The 22,164-nt window shown below is 36.5% G+C and overlaps 1 long non-coding RNA gene across 1 annotated transcript in view; it reads right to left on the bottom strand.

Annotated features, from left to right (window-relative positions):
• Positions 1–22,164, bottom strand: part of LOC128072981 (uncharacterized) — a 103,670-nt gene that overhangs the window by 29,684 nt on the left and 51,822 nt on the right. Inside the window, exon 3 of the long non-coding RNA XR_008202572.1 lies at positions 9,113–9,214. This is a non-coding gene — a long non-coding RNA (uncharacterized LOC128072981). The remainder of the gene's footprint in view (positions 1–9,112; positions 9,215–22,164) is intronic.

Here is a 22,164-nt window from a genome sequence, read left to right as displayed (position 1 = left end):
TGATTTTAGTTTACGTTTAGGATTTCCAAATCCTGAGGTTAGTTTATCATCTCTGGTTCCCTCAGTGAAGCACAGCACTCCCAAGAGAGACTGCTTTACATTATACCTGAAACTACAGCCCCAAGTTTATAATGAGCACTCTGGAATTCTGCAACACATCTTCACTGACTATGTATTAACTGAAATCTACCCATTACAAAGGTGAGCCTAACAAAAATTACCTTTTGTTGGAATTTCTGGAGATTTTCCATCAAGCCAAAAAAGAAAGATTTCATTTTTTGTTGGCCTATTTCTAAGCAAAATTGATAAATATTGAAATGAAGCAATTAAAAATATCTTAAACTCCTTGTAGAACAATGTACTGCTTTTAGTCTAAATTTATTTAATTCCTTCAGTTATGTTTCAAAATATGAGGAACAGCATAATGAAATATATGTATTTTTTAAAATTGTTTCTAAAGTTATAAATATATCAAGGTAAAGAATATTTTTAATGTACAAAAATTTCTCTGTTAACTTCAACATGGCAATATTTTCCTACTAAAAGTGTACCAGAATAGCAACAAACACATTATAATTGTTTGGCCAAGAAAAAATAAAACACTCTTAGTGCCATCACAAATACTGAAAAGCAGCAGCAAATCGTTTTCTCCCATATTCTATACCCCCAAGATAACAGTGTATTTAGATTCAAAGGGGAAAAAAAAAAAAAGAAAAAAAAAAAAAGAAAAAAAAACAGATGCATAGAAGTCACTCCAAAAATAGTTCAAAAACCCCAATTCTGACTTGTGTTGGACCTACGTCTCCAGGACTTCATTAATTTCAGCCTCCAGATACTACAGTCAAAAGTATTTGTGCTAAATTTGAGAATATATACTCCCATTCATCACAGAATGATTATACAGCAGTGATGTCATCACGTTATTCTATAGGTATGCTGGTGTACAAGGAAGACAACAGTAATTGCACACATCTAGGCACAAGATTATCTATTACAGAACTATAGTTCACTACTCCACTGAACTTCTGACTTTGTCAAAACACATTAAAATCAGTATTTTCTCCAGTTTTTATAGGAACACAATGCAGTGTATTAATGACTGGTATCCTTTATGCATGGTGTTAATCGTTCACAGTTTTTTATCCTCTTATCTCTTCTTCTTGTCCCATAGTTCAACAACCAAGCTTCTTTGTTATATACTAACAGCCCAGTTCTGAAAATTCTGAGTGTAATATTTCTTAATATGTATCCATTTAGTAGATTTCGTCTTTGTAAAGCAAAACACTGTATTGCTTTAACATATCACTTTTTACCACAATAATTTAATTTGCTTTCTTCTAGGTTCCAATCATTGTTAATGCTATACATTCAGTTTCTGAACTGTACTTTCAGTGTTACATCCCAAATTCAGATTTTTCTGATCAGCACTTCTTCATTTCAAGACACTTTTGCCACAGCAGTCCAACAGCCTCTCAGAAACAGTTTATTTCAACTCATTTAAGCTCACCTTAATGAGCCTAATTTGCTCATTTTCTCTGCATCCCAGGGCTCAAATGCAGTCATTTAAGTTGGTATACAGGTATGACCCCTTTCCAATTAAACACATGTACCTTGCTGTTCTCTAAACCACTGTAGCATCACAAATGAGACTGCCTGATCTCTTCCTTGTCACACTTGGTCATCTGAAACACCCCTTTAAATATTTGAATCAGGTTTTATTCTAACACTTCTGCTTTTCTCTTTCAGACTTACCAGAAAGACTTACTTTCAGAAAGTACCAAAATTGTCATTGCTTCATTCTTTGTAAATCTTTAGAAAATTCTGAAGAAATTGAGAGGTATTGTTTCAGCTAATTTAAAATTCTGATTCACTGGGAATTAAAAAAAAAAAACAAAAAAACCAACACATTAAAAGATGATTTGCACTAAATCATGGCCTTTGCTTTCCAGACTTTTCTAGAAATTACTTTGGAAGCTATAATAAAAACAGACTGGCTTTCCATTAACTATGCGGACTCATTATTGATGACCTCAAAAATAAATTATATTAGCATAAATAAACAATCCCCTTCTTCTCATCACATATTCTGTAGTTTTCTACTTCATTTCATTAGTGTTTATGCAAAGAGAACAGTGAAGAACAAACTCCTCCTTCAATATTTATACATTTCTGATCTGTCTTCCCCCAGGCATACCTAATGCTACAGCATATTAATTTAAAGACTGCAATTTTTTCCTAACACAGAAGTTATGAACATCTTCAGACATTGTAAGGAATTTTTTACATGAAACAGACACAGTAGATTAAGCAGTGTAAGTGTAAATATGGGAAAGTAAGATTCTCTACAAAGGAATGTTCCATGTATCTTTCTTGCTCTCTAATGGCTGAATCTCCACTGTTTCATTATCATTCTTAAAACTTCTCTTTTCTTTCTTAAAAGTTCTAAATGTTTGATTCCTTTGGCATGTCCAAGCTCTTAACTGGACTGAATCTAAATTGATCTTCAAAGTTTGTGGATAAAAACAAAATAACTTCTTTGAAGATGAACACAAAGGGAATATAGAAGAATGTGTGCTTGAACAGATTTTACCCTCCCTGTTCCCCAAAACATGTTTTTATACATCAGCCCACCACACCAAGTCCACTGATTATCTTTGTCAACACTAGATAGATACTATCTACAACATAGATACTCAGGTATCTATGCAAAAAAACAAAAACAAAACAAAACAAAACAGTAAGGCACACTGGAAACAGTTCTCCATAGAACTGGAATTTTGCATGGAAGCTATCTGTACTTTTTTTTCTATGCAAGCTAAATTCTTTCAAGTCACATATATGGATACCAACAACCCATTTTACTAAAAAAGCTATCCTTTACTCCTCTGATTTCTTCTCTTGTTTTCACATGACAAATCAGATGGATAATTAACCAAGAAAAGGGGAAAGCTTCCTAGTTCACATTGCTGGTCACATAGCTCTTGTTTATATTGCTTCATTCAGCATGAAGAAATCTGGGGCAGGATTCACTTCCCTAAGTTTCAGATTTTTAACGGTACAGACATCTCCACTTAAGCTAGTCACCTATGTTCAATTTAGAGAAAGGAAAAGTATAACCTCTGGGCACAACTTATCTAACTCTACATAAATGGCTGAAACAGGTCACATGAATCGCATTCTATTTTTCCCAACTGATGGTAAAAATAGTTCATGATAATTTGTATGACAAAGTCTTTTTATCAAAAACATACAAAACAAGGACAAATGCATTTTATCACCACTTTAACAAAAACCATGGAAATGTATCTGATAACAGCCCATCATTATGCTATCAAAATAAAAGCAATAATACTGCACCAAAACCACCTGAAAATACAAAAATGGTACTACAATCAAACGGTTTGAGCTCTGCCAGTCTTTACTTACAGAGGATAACATTCAGGTTTTTTTTTTTATTTACTGCAAGTTAGGGAAGGCAAGAACAAGTTGCAGGTTTTCTTCCAGTAAACTGCCCAACTCTAAGACATCAGAATATAGCAAAGCATGTTATATTATATATATATATATATATATATATATATATATATATATAAAATATATATAATATATTAGAAAATATAACAATATATAATAAAATATATATAATAAAAATAAAAAATAACATATAATATATATATATAAAAGGCTATATAATAACAAATCTTCTGTAATTTTCTGAGTGTTTCAGGATATATTTGGCTTTCCAATCCCTCAATATTTGTAAATATTAAAGTATACTTTCATGATAGTTCTTTGACTATACCTTGCATTTAAGAAGTCTTTTTTTGTTCCAACAACACTAAATTATTTACAGCACCATTAGCAATCTGCCATTCATTGCTCCTTTGTTTTTAAATAGATGAAGAAATCAAGCAACTTATTACTGCACTGTGATAAAAGTTGCTTATGATATAACGATGACATCAGAACTAGCTACCTTGTCAGCTTTGAGATTTACACAGTTATGCATCTCTTCTCAGATTTTACATATACCTCTTCATATCCTATCAATACAGCTGTGTTTGTCTAATCCCAGTCATGAGTCAATAAAACAACACATTCAAATTTTTTGTTCTGGTTTACTGAATTATCATATTCCAAGTGAAATACCTTGGACACAAAATGACAAGTTGCATACAAGAAATAGAAATTTGTAGCAACAGAATCAAGACAGAATCACAGGTTGATCTTCTAGTCCAAGCCCCTTGCTAAAGGGGCAAATCCAGCTTACCTCATACCTAAAGACAGACATAAGCAAAGGCTTAGGACATTTTCTGAATAAGACTGGACCAGTTTTAATAAGTCAAGTTAAACATTAACAAGATAATAAAGGAGCTGTAAACACTATGATGCAATAGATTTTCAATATTACCATTACATTCAGAGACAATAAAACAGTTATTTGAGGACTTAATTCTGGAAAATAATTATTTATGCCCATCTTTCCATTGACTTTGATGAGTCTATTCAGTTGAGTTAACATAATATAGGGGTACTGTTTTACATTCAGTATTCTTGATCTCATGCTCTAATAACATTGCTGATTTATTTTGTCCATTGACTAATCCTTCTGACTTTCCATAATCGATAAATCGTAAGTTGTTTTTTGGAAGAGATGGAAGTGAAGCTATGCTGCTGAAGGGAGTAGGGAAAAAAGCTGGTCATTATACTTCTATTTGACTTTGTTTAGCAGTTTACCACAGGTAATTTCTTCCCAAATGAAGAATTATCATTTTAAACAGCTGTAGTTGCAGAGATAAATAAATTTATCAGATATAAAGTCTTTGTTAGCTTGTTTAAAAGAGATTAATGAGCCTGTTTCTGTTTTTCCCTAGTCACATTCTTGCATTTGAGGATGCTTCTTTGCAGTGTTCTAATGAGGTGGTAATAAAAGAGACTCTCTCATACTCTTAAACTCTGATGATTTTACATATACTTTTTTTTTGTAATTATATACCCTAATAATTTAGTAATAACAATAAAGTTCATGATGCACTACATACCAACACTTCAGATTTCAGAATGGAAAGTAATTACAAAGCTATTAACAACACTTGGTTTCTGTAAAAATACATTTTATCTTTAAACTCTAATGCTAACATTTGAGAATTTATTTCCTGAAAGTAATTTACCAGAAATTAAGTCTCCTTGGCTGTCTCTCCAGTTTCTGAATTATGTACACTTATAGTTTCATATGTTCTACTCTGGAAAGAATTTCCAGTGTTTCCAGGACATGTTGGGATTCGTTTGAAACCTTTCAAGCATGTAACCAAGATAATTAAATTCTTGAATTTGCTTCTTTCTCGCCCCTCTGAAGTCAGACCCCTGACCACAAGAGATCCTCATCTCTTAAGTAGTGTTTAAAAATCATATTTATTTTTAATAAATGGTAAGATCTGAAACATCCTAACTGAAGTTCTTTCAGCAGGAAAGAGCTACCCCATGATACACTAAATAGAAGTTTCAGGGACATAGAAGACAACCTTGAAAAGGACATAGTTTTTCAACTTCGTTTGCACTTAAAGGTTCAATTCAAGGATCAGAGCCTGAAGACAAAGAGTATATGGAAAAAAGAAAAATCTGTTCTTCTGTGTATATTTATAACTTCCTTGCATTTCTCACTTTTAACCCTAATATCAAGTTCTGTCCCATATCTCCCCTCATCTTCCTAAAAATAAAAAATAAACAATCCAACAAACAAAACACAGTAGTAAAGGAACATCAGAAATGAAATAAAAACTGAATATCTTTTTTCTCTGATACCGAATATCTTTTCGGTTATCTTTTTTTCTCTGAAACCGAATATCTTTTTTCTCTGATACTCTGTTTTCTAGATTATTTTTAGGACAGAGCATACAAATGTATGCATGTTAAATTAATAAATTATGCTTTGGATATTTTTGCAATCCCTTTAATCACAAGAACTTCCCACTGACTTGTGCCCCCACAAAGATCTGTTTCCTTGATTGATGTCAGCTCTTAGCAGAGAAAGGCATATGACTACCTTCAGGAGAATGCCTCTGAGCTCACCTAGACCAAAAACTGAAGAGCTGCTGCACCTGCAGAGAGTACAGGGTGACTCAGAAGTTTGGGGAATGAACATGTAGAAAAGCCCAAGTAATCATGAAATGGGAATATTTTCAGAGAATTTCAAATAATTCATTCACAACTGTGCTAGCTATGTAAAGTTGATGGTTTCAGAGTAAGCTTATGAACTGTATGCAAATGGGCAGCACAATTTTCTTATAAATCCCTTTATTTAAATCATACTACATGCACAAAATTTCAGAAGTTATACCTTATTACTATGATTTTTTGATAAAATCTAACAATTTTCAAAGTTTTTTGGAGTCCTAAATTTTAAGAAAGAGGCTACAGCTGTGTACCCCTACTAAAAGAGGATAATGAGAGGCAACAGAATTGTTATTTTCCATCTTCTTTATTCCTTTCCCTTTGAAAACAAAAATCTGTTCTTCTGAGGGAACAGAACCCACTGGCCATGCAATTCAAATATAATATTTAGCAGAGAACTAGTATTTTTCCCCACTATGGTGGTAATTATGCTAGTCCCTTCCGTTATATGGAAAACTGTGCCACTTTCAGAATCCATTGGACTCCAGTGACCAAAGGAAGCATAACACTTGCTGTACATAACAGCAAATTAAACAGGAAGCATTCTTCAGATACATGTATATAAACCATGTTGTTCTTTGGTTTTGTTCTTTTTTAATTTAGCCTGTTACCTCGTATCCATGCCTAAAATAATAAAGGTTCTCAATAAATTGCTTAGTTTTTCAGCACTAATAAACCACAGTGAAGGTCAAATTCTGGAGAGCTGCTTTTAAAAAATTTATATTCACTTTTGCCTCTCTATTTTTAATCTTTCCCTTTGGAATAAGAGATACAGCATTACTTGCTGAGAAGCTGTTTAGTGTTGCATTGCCTTAACACAAGGCCTTTCTCTGAATGTTAACAAAGTTTCATCAAACTTGACTGTATAAGAAGCAATTAAACTTCTACAGAAAAAAAAAGAAAATTAAGTATATTCTATTCTAATTCAATGTAGTGAGTGTTCAGCTGAGGTCAAGAATGAGAGAACGATGCAAGGAGTTACAACAAGAAAAACTGAGGACTTGACTGTACTAATATGGAAATCCATGGAGCATAATATCCATCGCCATCAGTGCTAGTTTTGGCCATTCCCTCTCAGAATTAATTAAGTGCAGAATGGAATAAAAGAGCAGAGAAGGGTAATAGAATGGACAGATATATTTGTCTTAGGACATAATTCAATTGACTGCAATTCAGTTGAATGAACAGTTGAAAAACTGAATGCAATTTGGGGGGTGGGAACTGTGAAGGCACAAAAAAAATCTGGAACATCATGGCAGATATAGGGAGAGCTAAACAGTAGCAACTATTTCTTATTTTTTGCAGAATAGAAGAGGAAACTCATAATACTGCCAGTTTGCAATTCAAAATCGTCAGAAGGAATTACATTCTACATTACAAAATGTAATTAGACAGTAAAACTCACAAGAGACACAATGTACAAATGAATTTTTAAAGGGATGAGATAAATTCATGAAAGAGAGATCAATTCAAACTACTGAATGCAGTGGTTTGATGGAGCCTCTGGCTAATAAAGTCATTCATCTGCTCATTGCTCAAAACTGAAGGGGAAGGGCTATTCTGACTTATTCTGTTTCTACAAGATTTTCTTAGCATCTGCTACAGAATATTGCTGGGAACAAGTCATCAGGCTAGACAGTCTTCAAGTTCACTGTGGCAATTTTGATTTTAAAAGGAATAACAGTATTCACAAATATTTCATTTTCAAAATCACATTGCAACAATTTCGCAAATAATGGCTTCTAAATCCAAATAGTTACAAATGCATTATCTACAGTACCTTATTTAGCAGATAAATACCCAGGCCAAACCAATTTCAATACTTACAACATATGACAAAGACAACAATAGATACTGGACTCAAAGCAGACATCAAAAAACTAATGTAAAAGAATTAACTATTTTAATCTTCTGGGAAAGCGTTGAGTGTACTGGTTTTAAAATTAGATACAAAGTGCAAAATCATTTGATATCACATGGTAATATGTACCATATCTTAAAGAAGTGAAGCAAACAAATATACCATGAGTGAACTGAATTAGATGAGAAAGAGTGGTATTGACAGAGCTCACCTACATGTAGTTTTACCTTCATTTCCATAGCATCCAACAGCAGTTTTTCCTTAAATATTGAAAACCCAATAGCAGAATCTGAAAATTCTAAATTTAAATTAGTCTTTTTTTTGCAAATATTGCTTATGTTCAAAATTAACTTCTTTCTTAAGTACAGTAAATTGACTGTTTAATGAATAACACGTAACGTGAGCTGCGTTTGAAGCTTTTGCTCAAAGCATAGCTTATTTTGCCTAAAGGCTACAGCTGAAGTTATGAAGTATCTTATTCATCTTACTAACTGAATGGATGGATAGAGGTAGTTTCATTTGATATTCATCACCATAGTACAATATAACCTTTCCACTGCCAGAGAGGATTATCCTTGAATTATATGATTAGGAAGGGAAAAAGTACTGTACGATGCACCTTTGGAAGAGCATAAAGGACTCTAAGAAGCTAGAAAGACAGCTGACCCTGCCTGCTGAGATAAATGGATGCAAGATGGGATTGAGCCCAAGGGCTCCATTCTCAGCACAAAGATTTCCACTTTAGGATGAGGAGCAATATCTCACGCAGCAAATATGGCTGTTTCCTTGGGAAGAACTGAGGGCTTGGCACTGCATGATTAACAGACCCCTGAAGAAATTTTATTTTCTTGATACTCTATGCCTTGGTGGAATTACTTATTACTTTGTGGTTTCTTGAATGAAAGACTGTTTTCTTAACTCAGAAGACTGATTTTCTTTATACAGGATGGTTCTTTTTAAGTAGATTTCCTTTATTGAAGTTAGCAGTTCTTTGACTTTCACAGTAATAGGAAACGTGAAGTGAGCTGACATCATCAAAAGTTCAACAGCAGCAACAACAACAACAACAAACTACTTAACTGTACATGGATTCTTTAAACCATTCCTTCTTCAGAAATATGTTGAAGTGAGCAATCCAACCATGCGGAACACATGCTGTGTTGCCATAACTCCACAAATAGCCTGCCAAAAATAACACTCTGCAATAGGTATGCAGCCTAGGACAGCTAGTAATAAGCCCCAGTTCCTGTCCCCACACCACAATGGCAGTGGCTCTTCCTTGCTGGCTGGTTTGACCTGGCTCCAGGCACATATCCATCACTCAGTAACAATCACAACATCAGCCCCAGTCAATCCTTCTTCACTCACCATGGCCCAGATGATTCAAAAGGTTGGACACCCATGGTATACATTCTTCTCTACCTTCTCAAAAAACCTGTTGATTCACTAAAGGTAAGAGTTTCCTCTAAGATAGTATAGTTTCAATAACATTCAGCAAAACTCAAAAAAATTTCAGTCATTTTTATTTTTTCTCTCTAGTAAAGCAGCTGTGACCTGCTGAAGACCCCATGTTGCTCAGAGCTCCTCATCATTTTGTCTTTCATGCTGAGCAGCACTCACAAGCCCAAGAAAGGGCTTATTCTGAATTCCCAGAAGGTCTTCAATGGACAGATGTACTGAAACTTCCAGACTGCATAGCTACAGTGTAGTCTATTTTACATAAGCCAGAGTTTCACAGAGTTACAGACTATGTTACAAAACAGACTACGATGAAAGCAACTCATTATTTAAGTTGAAAGAGTCTAAAGATTAGTCAGAAAATTTTAATGGCAACAAATAAAATTTTACCTCTTGCTGTCCTTGACTTTCTCTGTTCCCTCAAAGAATTTCCAAAGGCATCAACTGATCTAATAAATGAAACACAGCTCTGACCTAATGTAGAGGAAGACAGTTTGAATTTGCCCTAACCTGTAAACCAGTCACTATTCACTACATCACAGATTAAGCTTTCCCTGCTGTTGTATTAAAAACCTGAATAATGCCTGAAAATCATGGAAATAGAAAAGGAAGCATGTCAGTATTGCCTTCTTTTTTTTTAATCTTACGCTGAAATTCACTTCATATGCCATCTAGGCTAATCAGTCATTTCCTCAGAAGAATATAATAATGTACAGTCTTTTGGAAAGTCACTCTTTTGAAAGACAGGCACCCTACCACACACAACAATTTATACATGAAGTCTAGTGAGTAAATTGCTACCTGCTACTCTTCTCCAGTGCTGTTCTGATGGCTACCCTTGAATCAACTACTCAGCACATAATTCACAGGTGTCTCTTTCACAAATTTCTTGATTTCATACAATTCTCTTTCTAAACTCTTCAAAGTAGCACCTTGTTCAAGATTACACATAAACTCTAGACCACAGCTCAGAGTCAGGATGTCTGTCACAGATAACTTTGAAAAACTTAGCCACACGTTCTTCCTGCTTAATTCAGGTCTAAGGTAACTATGATCCTCTTGTACTAGGTCTACAGCTCACCTCACAGACTCAGAAAATTGCAGAAGTTGCAAGAGACCTCAAGACATCATCAAGTCCAACTTTCCTGATGAAGTAGATTCCCTGCAATCAGTTGCACAGACATCTCAAGGAGTTTCTCTATACAAGGAGACTCCACAGCATCTCTGAGCAACCTGTTTCCATGCTCCGTCACCCTTACTGTAAAGAAGTTCTACATGTTTGCATGAAACTTCCTATGTTCAAGCTCTAGACCATTGCCCCTTGTCCTGTCACTGTGCAACCCAAACAAGAGCTCTCTTAATTATCATGGAATAGGAATAATCCTTTACTGTGCTCAACATACATCTTATATATCCTCCACTAGCAAGCAGTAATCTTCCACAAACAGCTCATCGGCTTCAGATTGTACCAAGCAACAGCAATAAGGACAACAGGTGACAAGATCAACTGTGCTTATCAGGAGAAGAGGGTAAACAGAACGTCCTGTTATTCTTCAACTGCAGAGTTTGCTCTTTGTTTTAGTTTGCTGACTCCCAAAGTTTCATAGCTGCAAGATCTACCATGGACTTTGCTGAGCCGCATGGCAGCTACATCTTCACCCACATCTCCCCTTTCTTTATTAATAAAAAAAGTGTGGTTAATAGCATTTCGTATCATTTTCTGTATACTCTGCAATAAGCACAGAACACAAATGAGAACACAAAGAAAAGCAATGAGACAAACTAACTCTATTTTTAGCAAATTCCATATCCATCCTGCAAGACCCCCAAAGAGACCCCCAAATATATTCCATCCATTGTCAACCTGCAGTTTTTCTACCCTGTTCTGCAAATCTAGAATGCTCGTGTACTGATTCTGAATGATCTGACAAATTCATACAACTCATACCATCAAAGTCTTGGCACCCATGATCTTGAGCTAATAGTAAGAAATCTATGGCAGTACGATTCTGTAGTGTAGCATGCCTTGTTGAGTCTACATCTAGTAGAAGTCTGCTTAAAGCCAGAGAAGTAGCATTCATTTTCTTGGCCAGCCAACATCCGAGCTTGTTAAGAGTGCTCAATGCTTTAGCTGAAGCAACACCTGAGGCTAAAAAGGATGCTATTATCCTTCCAGGATTCCACAACTCTACAATATCCTTGCAATCTGATTGAAAAGGACGAGTAGTTCACTTAAAGTGCTTTCGGTGGTGAGTAATCATGGAAACACTGGGTGGTAGTTAAGTTAGTCTTCCTAAACTGCACAGACCTCCTTTGATGTGAGAGGAGCAGGCCAAGCCCTGTTCCTACAAATGAGAAAAACACTTGCTGACAAGCTAAGCAGGTGGTTACTAGATTTTGAAATGTTAGCTGAAGTATAATTACACCAAGCAGAGCAATTTCTATAAACTTGAATTAACACAATTAATCAGTGACTGATTCTTCCCACTATAGTTAAAGTACATATCATAGTCCATTTTAACAGATCCCAACAACTCCAGTTATTCTGCTGCTGATAGGGTACATATCCATCCCAACTGTCAACCACATTGCTCGTGTTGGATGTTACCCCAAAAGGGGCACTAGGGATGGGTCATTTGTCTAGGGGTTGTCCCCTTGACCAAACAGGTCAAGAACAGGTTCTCTGGTGACGCAGTCAACAAACAAAGTGTGTCTTGTCCTGTGTTGTTGACTAGGGTGACCCATATATTCTGTTTTGATTGAGCTGGAATCCAAACTGCTGATGAGAGCGTTGTGATCAAGTTACAGCAGACGGCTGGACCCATTGTGCTGGCACCCATCTTGGACCCGTTCCTGTTGAGACACAAGCATAACCTCAACCCCAAGTTATCAATGAGCAAGGCCCTTCCCCTTGGTTAGTGCTCAGACTTTTTTTAGCATATCTTGTGTTCTTTCCTTGACTGGAGTTAAAGTATTACAATCAAAATGCCCTCCCCTCCCTTCCAGCAATTTAGAAAATAAAGAACATAGCATGTTTTAGCTACTCTTTCCAGAGGAGTCATACCTACACCCCCTTTTTTGTTTTTAAAGCATGGCCTTTAAAGTGCCACAGGTCTGTTCAATAATGACTTGACTTGTGGGAGAGTGGAGTATGTCTGTCAGGTGTTGAATACCCCACTGCTGAAAAAAGGAGTGGGTAGTGTGGGCTATGTATCTTGGCCCACTGTCTGTTTCAATCATTCTAGTGACCCCAAGGGCTGCAAAGGCTAATAAAAATTGTTTACACACTCATCTTTTGCTTTTTCCCCTGTATGAGCAGCTACAAAAATACAAGTAGAAAAGGTATCAATGGAAACATGAATGTAGCAGAGCTTTCCAAATTCTGGTAAACATGTACCATCTGTCTGCCAAATTTCTAAGGAGTTCAGTCCTCAGGGATTGATACCTATGTCTGGCCTCGTCCGTGGTTAGCTGAAAAGCATGCTGGCAATGCTTTTGCATTTTGGCGGTAAAGTCATGAGATAAGTATGGTTAGGCAAACTGATCAGGAAAAACAACAGTTCGTGCTAGTTTGTCTGCCTGTGCAGACAAACTCTTGCCTTGAAAAAAATAGGGCCAGGCAGAGAAGAGTGAGAGCAAACATGCTGAATAAAGTAAGGTTTTGAGCAGTGGTCCAAAAACCACTTTGTCTAACCCACAGTTACATCTTCACCCACACCCCACATCCTATCACTGTATACGACTAAAAAGAGTATGGTCTCATCCATTTACCTCCCATGTCTCTTTATAGAACCACAGAATAATAGAATCATAGAATCACCAAGATTGGAAAAGACCTACAAGACTATCCAGTCCAACCATTTACCTATCACCAATATTTAACACCATGTCTCTCAGTACAACGTCTAAATGTTTCTTGAACACCTCCAGGGTTGGTGAGGTTGGTGACCCAACCACCTCCCTGACCACATGGAGAACAGTGGCACAGCAGCTGCTGCCTGATAGGGCCGTGCCTCAGCCAACCAAGGCCATTCCCTGCCTCGCCACAGAATGCACCTGCTGCAGAGCCAAGTACCTTGGCAAAAAGCATAGATATTAATAAACGTTTGTCAGATTCCCCACCCCTCCCCCAATCTTCTCTTCTCCAGGCTAAACAGGCCCAAGTTACTCAGTCTTTCCTCATGTGAGAGATATTCCAGACCCTTAATCATCTTTCTGGCCCTCTGCTGGGCTCCTTCCATGAGATCCCTGTCTTTTTTTGAACCAAGGAGTTCTGACTGGACACAGTAGTCCAGGGCAAAGTACAGGGGGAAGATCATCACCCTCAAACTGCTGGCCACATTCTTTTTAATGTATCTCAGGAAACCATTGGCCCTCTTGGCCACAAGGGCACACTACTGGCTCATGGCCAACCTGCAGTTCCTCAGGCTCCCCAGGTCTTTCTCTACAGAGCTCCTTTCCAGCAGGTCAGCCCTTAACCTGTACTGATGCATGAGCTTATTCCTCCCCAGGTGCAGGGCTCAGCATTTAATCTTGTTAAACCTCATCAGGTTCCTCCCTGCCCAACTCTCCAGTCTGTCCAGGTCTTGCTGAATGGTAGCACAGCATTCAGGCATGTCAGCCATTCCTCCCAACTTTGTATGATGATCAGCAAACTTGCTGACACTTTATCCCTTCGTTGAGGTCACTGTTGATGAAGATGCTGAACAACACCAGACCCAGCACTGACCCACTGTGAGAATCCTTCTTTCCTTTTTTGGCTCAAAGCTTGCTTCCTGAGGTATTTCTTGTGATAAGATTCTGATTGATTTGTTGAGGAGACAAGTGATGGGTGCTAACCATGTGACAATCGATATCACTTTGGGAACATTTGAAAGCCCCTTTCCCCAGAGCTGCTTGCTCTGTAGAAGAGCAGAAGAGGGTGCTCAGGAGTGTTCACTGGCAGAAGATCTGGCCTGTGGCCAAACCGCTCCAGCTTAGTATGGGAGGCTGGGGGATGATACTATTGTATCCTGCAAAGGCAAGATACAAGTTGGCATCTCCCTGCTCCCTCTTGTCTGCTTGCAAGGCCAGGAAAATAGGAACAAAGGAGTTTCCTGCTGAGGTCCCAGAGCCAGAGGATGCCACTCAAAGGAGAGCTGACTCAACCACTTAGGATTTGAGCTGTCACTCCAAAGACAGCTGACTCGACCACTCTGAAACTATTGAAAAGGGGCCATCATTGCCATGGTCGTCGTTGTCCTCATCATCAACAGAACACTGCCCAATGACCCACTACTACTGAAGATCAAAGACTGAAGTACAAACCACACTTGATCCATGGCGGTGACTATCTCTCTGTTGCTTCCTATAAAGACTCGCTTCTTCTTTCCTATCTTTTCTACCACACTCCTTCCCTTCCCCATTACCCTAATTCATAATAGTGTCCATCCTCCCCTTCCTCATTTCCCTAATTAAGATCTGTAATAAACTGGTCGGACCAACATTTGAACCATTGTTTCTTAATCTCACGCCAGGTATATAGATAATAAAAGAACCTCCTCTCCCTCCTATAAATTGGAGCGAGACACCCATGGGAAATACCATTAATTACAGGCCTACAACCAGATTCTCTGCCACTGATGACAACCCTCTGAGCTCTGCCAGACAACCAGTTTTCAATTCACATCACTGTCCACTGATCCATTCTGCACTTTCTGAGCTTCATAACAAGGATAACATGAGAAACAGTGTAAAATGCCTTGCTAAAGGTACAACAAGGTCACAAGGTACACTAGACCTACTGCTATACCTATATCTACCCAACCAGTGATGACATCACAGAAAGTTATCAGGTTGGTCAAGAATGATGTCCCTTTGGTGAATCCATGTTGATTACTCCTGATAACCTTCTCTTCCAATTGTATGGAGATGGGATCCAGGACAAGTTGTTTCTCTGCCTTTCCAGAGTCAGAGGTGAGGCTAACTGACCGCAGTTTCCTTCTTGCTGTTTTTGAAGACTGAAGTGACACTGGCGATCCTTGAGTCTTCAGGCATCTCTCCCATTTGCCAAGACCTTTCAAAGATGATAGAGAGTGGTTCAACAATCACCTCAGCCAGCTCCTTCAGCACATGTGGATGCATTCCAACTGGGCCAGGGATTTGTGTGCGGTGATTTTGGCTTGATGCTCTCTGACCATATCCTGCTCAATCAAAGGGAAGTCTGCCTTTCTTCTGACTCTCTCCCTCTTAACTCCAGAATCTGGGATTCCTGGGGGCTAATATTAGCATTGAAGACTGAAGCAGAGAAGGTATTGTTTATCTCTTCCTTCTCAGCACCCCCTGTTACCAGAACACCCCCCTCATTTAGTTGCATTTTCCCTAGTCTTCCTTTTACTGTTGACATACTTCAAAAAAAACCTTTCTTTTTATCCTTTATCTCCTTTGCAAGATTTAATAATATAAATAGATAAAGTAACTACCAAATTCCTTCAAATCATCAGAAATATTTGGAGTTTTCGCTAACATTTACAAAATATTCAGTGATCTAAAAATATATTTAACCAGTCAGATTTAACTCCAGGCTGAGAAGGAATTTACATACTCTATTCTAGCCATAATTCTATCAGTCTGTAATATTAATGGTATACTTTCTTAACCAGAAAATTTAAGATATTAACTATCATCCTTACAGTGCTATCTTAACATACATAATCTCTATGCCAGACAAAATTAGACCTAGTAAGTAATTTGGCTTTAATAAATTTTTCTTCTATGATTTATCCATGTGTCATCTTGGTTATTTTCCTAAAATCAGAGAGTTTTTATTAACAGTAGAATTACTATTGAATGGTGCCCTTTTTATGGCTGAAGATAGATCTAACCCCAAACATTTACTGGCAAGCCACTTATATAGGTAAATGATGCCTCTCCATCTTCTAGAAAGTTTTAAAAAGGAAAGAAATAAGACCATATTAGAAAACCTTCCTTTCTCTTCTCATCCCACACATTCTCATAATTAGTTTTCACTTTTATGCAAGGTAGAATTAGTAAGCATTCTTAACTATGTACATAGCTTTTTTAGTAACACTGAAGCTTCTCCCCTCTTATGGAATTTCATATGATGAGTTGTTTGACTAGCTCTAATAACTAGACATAATATCTTATAGTTGCTTAAAAATAAGACAATGTCTCAGTTCTGAAAAGTAACAAAAAAAATAATAGTGATAAAAAAAAAAGTTGCCTTTGATGCTAAGTCTGTGTAAATTCTGTATTCCTCAGCACTCATGGATATTTTGGCTACCTGTACTAAGCATGTTAGCAAATTAACACTTCATTAACTTTATCTGTACAGATTAATGTATTGCAAAACTGCAGTCTGAACTATTTCAGAATATAGTTTCCCTTCAAGTGTTTCTACAGGTTCAGTATACTCCTTTAATAAATGACAGGTGAGGTGAACTATTTCTGCAGTACACCCATTACGTAGGACATGGGAGTTTCTTCCTCCTTTTCACATGCACATCCTTTTTTTATTCCAGGTGACTTTGAAACAAGAAAGTGAAGTACAGTGTATTCCCTGAGAGGGAACATATAAGGAGGCTCTATAAGGAAGGAAAGAGTGGATGAGTTCTTTTCACTTTAATATCTATTTCATTGAGTTTCAAATTCTCAATGCTCTGAAAAAACTATATTTCCAGAATGTAAAAGATATGTTGAGATTTTGAACACCAAAAATTAGTTACTTTAAAATTATTTATATAAAAATTGCAGAATGAAAAAATGTGGAGGCTGAGTAGATTCCAAGAAAATTCTGAGCAGCTGTAATATAGTGAAAAGCATTTGACTTCTACTAGATGAGTTTTCTTGAGTACATATGATTTTCTCCTCATTCTCACTTGAAGATAATTCACTCCCTCTATCAAAAGTCCTTTTAAGATGAGAAAATAAACTGAGTTTGCAATAGAAAATCAGTATCAGAAAAATACATCTGTATATAGCACCCTTATTTCCAAGGATTGCTTCAGTAGATTTGAAACATTTTATGGAAATTTACTGGATTCAAATACAGGAAAATAACCCTGAGATATTCTCTGAACAATGATTTATCAAGCTTCAATATTCAGTTTGGTTGACAAGTACAAACTCACCAATTTGCCTGTGTACTCACATATTTGCAAATATGCACTTAAGAGAGATAGAGAAGATACTCAGAGTGTCTAAGACTAAACAGTATATCGCCGTAAACCAGAAAAAAAAAAAAAAACAAAAAAAAAACCCAGCACAGACAAACTGACAAGCCCCTTTCTTTCCTAAGTGAATTAGATGAACTTCACATACACTTTTCACTCATTCTGTTCTTTCCACAGGATCTGCTGCAGTCTAGATGTTTTATATTTATCATCCCAATATCAAGAGGAAAAAATATATTCAAATTTCACATATACTGTAATGTAGTCACTATTTTAGGATTCTTGCATACATACTCGTGTGTGAATATATTACATTCTGAATTCAGTGAGTTTTCTTATGAGTATCATTTTTCTAAACTTATTTTGAGTCAATGGATCAAGTGTCAATGGGGTTATGCCCATAGAATCACATGGTCACTAATCTGAACAAAAAACCACATCAAAGAAGTCTATACCAGGTACACAAAGGACAGAAAAATACAGTATGCATCAGTGCTGGGTCTATAAGCTTAAGTGGGTTACATAAAAAACACTGGTAATGGTAAAGAATAAACGTGGTGACTGCTCTAGAAGGAGAATACATAGAATGAGTGGGCTTAAAGTGATTTATTCATGTGGCTAACTGAAACAGAAGTAGTCAGCTTCTGTTGCCTTTGCTGATATTGGACTGTTTGTTCAACTTTAAATGTTACTGGAAAAAAATAGTGTATGCAGTGTTTCTAGTTGAGCAAGATAAACTAAAATTATCCAGGTCTTTAGAAGTTTTTTTCAGCAGCTTTTGATACTCATCTTTTTTCAATACCAGTATTTTTGACTCACTGTGTTTCAGAACGCTTATATTCCATGCTCTAGAAAACTCTTATAGGAAAGGCCCTAGAAAGACAAAGAACATTAAGACAATTTTTATTTTTTTCTTTACTCAGTACTAGAAATGCTGTACTGGCATTAGCCCATAATACCTTTTAAAGATTGCTAAGTACCTGTATTCTATGAAAATAAATTTACTGTGTCATCTATGATACCATGGTATAAGGGAAGAAATAGTTCTGTTCACATTGATAATGTAGCTCAGTGAATTTGTTGCCTTGGTTGAAGTCTGTACCTAAAACACATATCTGAGTCCTCTTTGATTCACAGCACCATCCTTGCCTAAGGTGGTTGCAGGAGAACATTCTGAGCAGTTGTGCGTACCAGCAGCCACTGCTGCACTTGCTCTCCAACAGGCACACTTGAGCATAACTGCAGGCAAAATGCATATATTAAGAAATGAAAGGGAAAGACATTTATCCATCTGTTTTTATATTTAGAATCCAAGATGGTGCAAGTCAAGGAATGATCAACAGACAACAGCACCAGATTGTTTAAGTAATATTATTTGATATATTTTGGAGATCTAAAAGCTGCAGGCAAAAGCCTAGAAGCAGCAGCTGAAGCAAGAGAGAGAGTAAGCTATCATCTCGGAAATGCTTAAAAGCACATTAACATGATTGTCTTGAACAGAAAGAAAGTTTCTCTCTATTCCTTCCTAGAAGATTCCTAAAGCAGTTGACTAAGACACTACCGCAGCTAGAAAAATGAAGGAGACTGGAATGACATATGCCAACAAAATCAGCAGAGGTTCAAGTCACCCTGAAGGCAACTGGCTCCCTTCCAAAGATATGCTAAGAAAAAATTATGATCAAAGTCCTGAAAGGCAGAACACAACTCTTCACCTATTTAAAATAAAACTGTTATGGATAATCAATCCATCATAGCAGACATTCAGTTTTTGTGCCCTCTTTCCATTCAGTTCACAACAAGTCCTGTGCTGTTTTACAGGAAAAAGAAGAGATCTGAGTCTGAGCTAAAGCCAAAGCCAGTACAGACATCAGGAACAGTCTTTCACATGAGTAATTCCCAATCACGTGTTTTCATAGTTGACAGAATTATAACTAAGTCAATTAATCTGTTATTTCTTCAGTAGTTTAGCATGGGAAAAAGAAAACAGAATGATGGATTCCTATTTTTTTCAAAGATTCACAAGCAAATCAATCAGACCACAATTCAAAGCAAAATGAAGATCTGACTTCATATCTGTGAACTCACATCAAGTGCCGCATTCAGACATTTCCACAACAAATGACACAACAAATAATACAGTCACCGAAGAACTAAAAGGAAAAATAAAGTTGTTTCATTTTCCAAATTCTATAATTAGGAATTATAGAAATTCTAAATCATCTTTATAGTAGGCAATAGTATAATTCCAAACTGGGTACCGTTTAACAGTGACAGACACCTTCCCATTGAAACATTCTCCTACAATCAGCTGAGTCAGTCATTTGAGAATTCGGCACAATTGAAGCTAACAGAAAAATCCCATAAAATACTGCTACATATCTTCCATCCTCTCAGCCTGTGGCAATAACAAGAAACATCGAATCACTAAGACCTTATCTTGTGTTCTTTTTATAAAATGGTTGAAATGAAGAATTAGGTAAGAAAATGGCACAGAGTTTTTTACCACCACTTGTCTCACCACTGCTGAAAACATTTATTTCTAGCACTGTCTTGTCCCCATCACAATTCAGTACTACAGTGAAGAATTAGACCTGGTGCAGATCCTGCTCTTTCCAGCACTTGGGACAGTTCTGCAATACATCTTCTAGCAGAGTAGTCCGTCAGGGCTGCAAGAATGGACAATGTGGATGATGCCAGCTTGCCCACCAGCTCACCCTCTGGAGAGGTGCTATAAAGAGGCTAAGTACTACAAGACGTCCTGACGTTGGCTTTTTACAGGGAAAGAACAATTATTGCTACCACTACATTGAAACCTTTATTACAGCCATTGTGATTATTATTAGTATGTATATGGAAGAAAATGACAAAACAGGTTATTCTGGGTGAAAAGAGGAAACAGCCTTCACTTTATCACTGTTCAAGTAAATGAATTTTCACCAGTTCAGTTAATGAACTGAAGGAGGGAATAATAATTAGCTTTGATTTGCCAGCTGCACACATTATTCGCCCCTCAAAAATTACCAAAATTACAAAAAAAAAAATTTCCTCCCTTCTGTTTAGAAACTTCAGTTTAGAGGATATATAACAAATTAAAAGTGACCAAGATGGCATTTCAGTACTAACTGGGGAAAAGGGTTGTACTACCTTTTATCCCGTAACTTAGGTTCAGCTCTCCCCACTTTTGGAGAAAATATTATGTCATATCTTTCACTTCCTCCTAACCATAAAACTACAAGGAATTCCATTGTAAGTTTTGATTAAGTCATTATCCGGTTCAGCTTAACCATTCAATGCAACAGTAAATGGGGAAGAGACTCCTACCCAGAACTTCTCTTCTCCTAGGAATGTGTATGTTCTGACAAATAAATCTCGCTTTACTTGGAAAAATTACTTTTAATGTACCGATTGCTGAAATGAAATAATACAGGTTTACTTATGCTGATTAATGGCAACAGACACTAGTAAAAATTCTTAGGATGTAACTTCAATCCATTTTGAGAAACATTAGATCAGCGTGCTTATAATGCAAGGCAGAATACAGTCAGCATAGCATATACTACGTAGGTCAACAGAATGTTATTGTGACATTCTCTCAAGTAAATACTTAGCTATTTACATCACAGAAAATCATCTCTATGGAGAGACAACTATTTCTATCCACTATAACTCCTGAAATCAATGTATTTTAACAAGGAAAAGAAAAATCTGGGCCATTCATACTCAGGATAAGCAATCACCAACAATAACTTGGAAAATGCGCTAGTATTCCTTTGTCAGAAGTTCAAAAATCAAATGGCTTGTTCAACATAGAAATTGTAAATTCTCTGTCAATTGAAACGTTTTTTTTTTAGCATAAACTTGTCAAAGTAAATCTTTTTTCACTCCTATCTACGTCTTTTGTCTGACTTTGATAGCCAGAGTCCTCAGAGATTTGCACTTAGAAACCAAACTAAAAACAAAAGGCAGTAAGTTGTGCATTTCAACACACTTTTCAGCTCATAGCCATTACAATTATTGCCCAATGTAAAACAGAGCACATTTAGTGCAGTATCTAGCAGTATATGTTGAATTATTGTTTCATGAACAAGTCTTCATTCCTCCTTATGAGAGCCAGAACCTGACAAAAATGAAGATACATTTAAAAACTATAAGGAAATATATATTGTAAAATCTTTAAAGTATACATTGCTTAAACTGTATTTCTTAAATTGAATATCAACTATTGGTCAAGATGAAGACCTCTGGGTAAAATATTATCATCTTAACATCTCTCTTCATGTAGTTAACATTCACCTTATTTAGTTATAGCACTAAGGTAGTAAGGCAAAACATGTTCTTAGATCAATCTTCCCCAGTATAATTATGTTTTTATGTAATATAAAATCTCATATTGGATCTCATTTTATGAATGCTTTAAGAAAAAAAGTAATTCTTATGCATGCAGTCATCCACTCAAGCACACACATAAATAGTTTATTTCTTGATCCTACCTATCACACTGAT

The sequence above is a fragment of the Tympanuchus pallidicinctus genome, unplaced genomic scaffold, assembly GCF_026119805.1.
Source record: "Tympanuchus pallidicinctus isolate F22 unplaced genomic scaffold, pur_lepc_1.0 scaffold10, whole genome shotgun sequence".
Lineage (NCBI taxonomy): Eukaryota > Metazoa > Chordata > Aves > Galliformes > Phasianidae > Tympanuchus > Tympanuchus pallidicinctus.
This window is presented reverse-complemented; position numbering and strand designations above follow the sequence as displayed.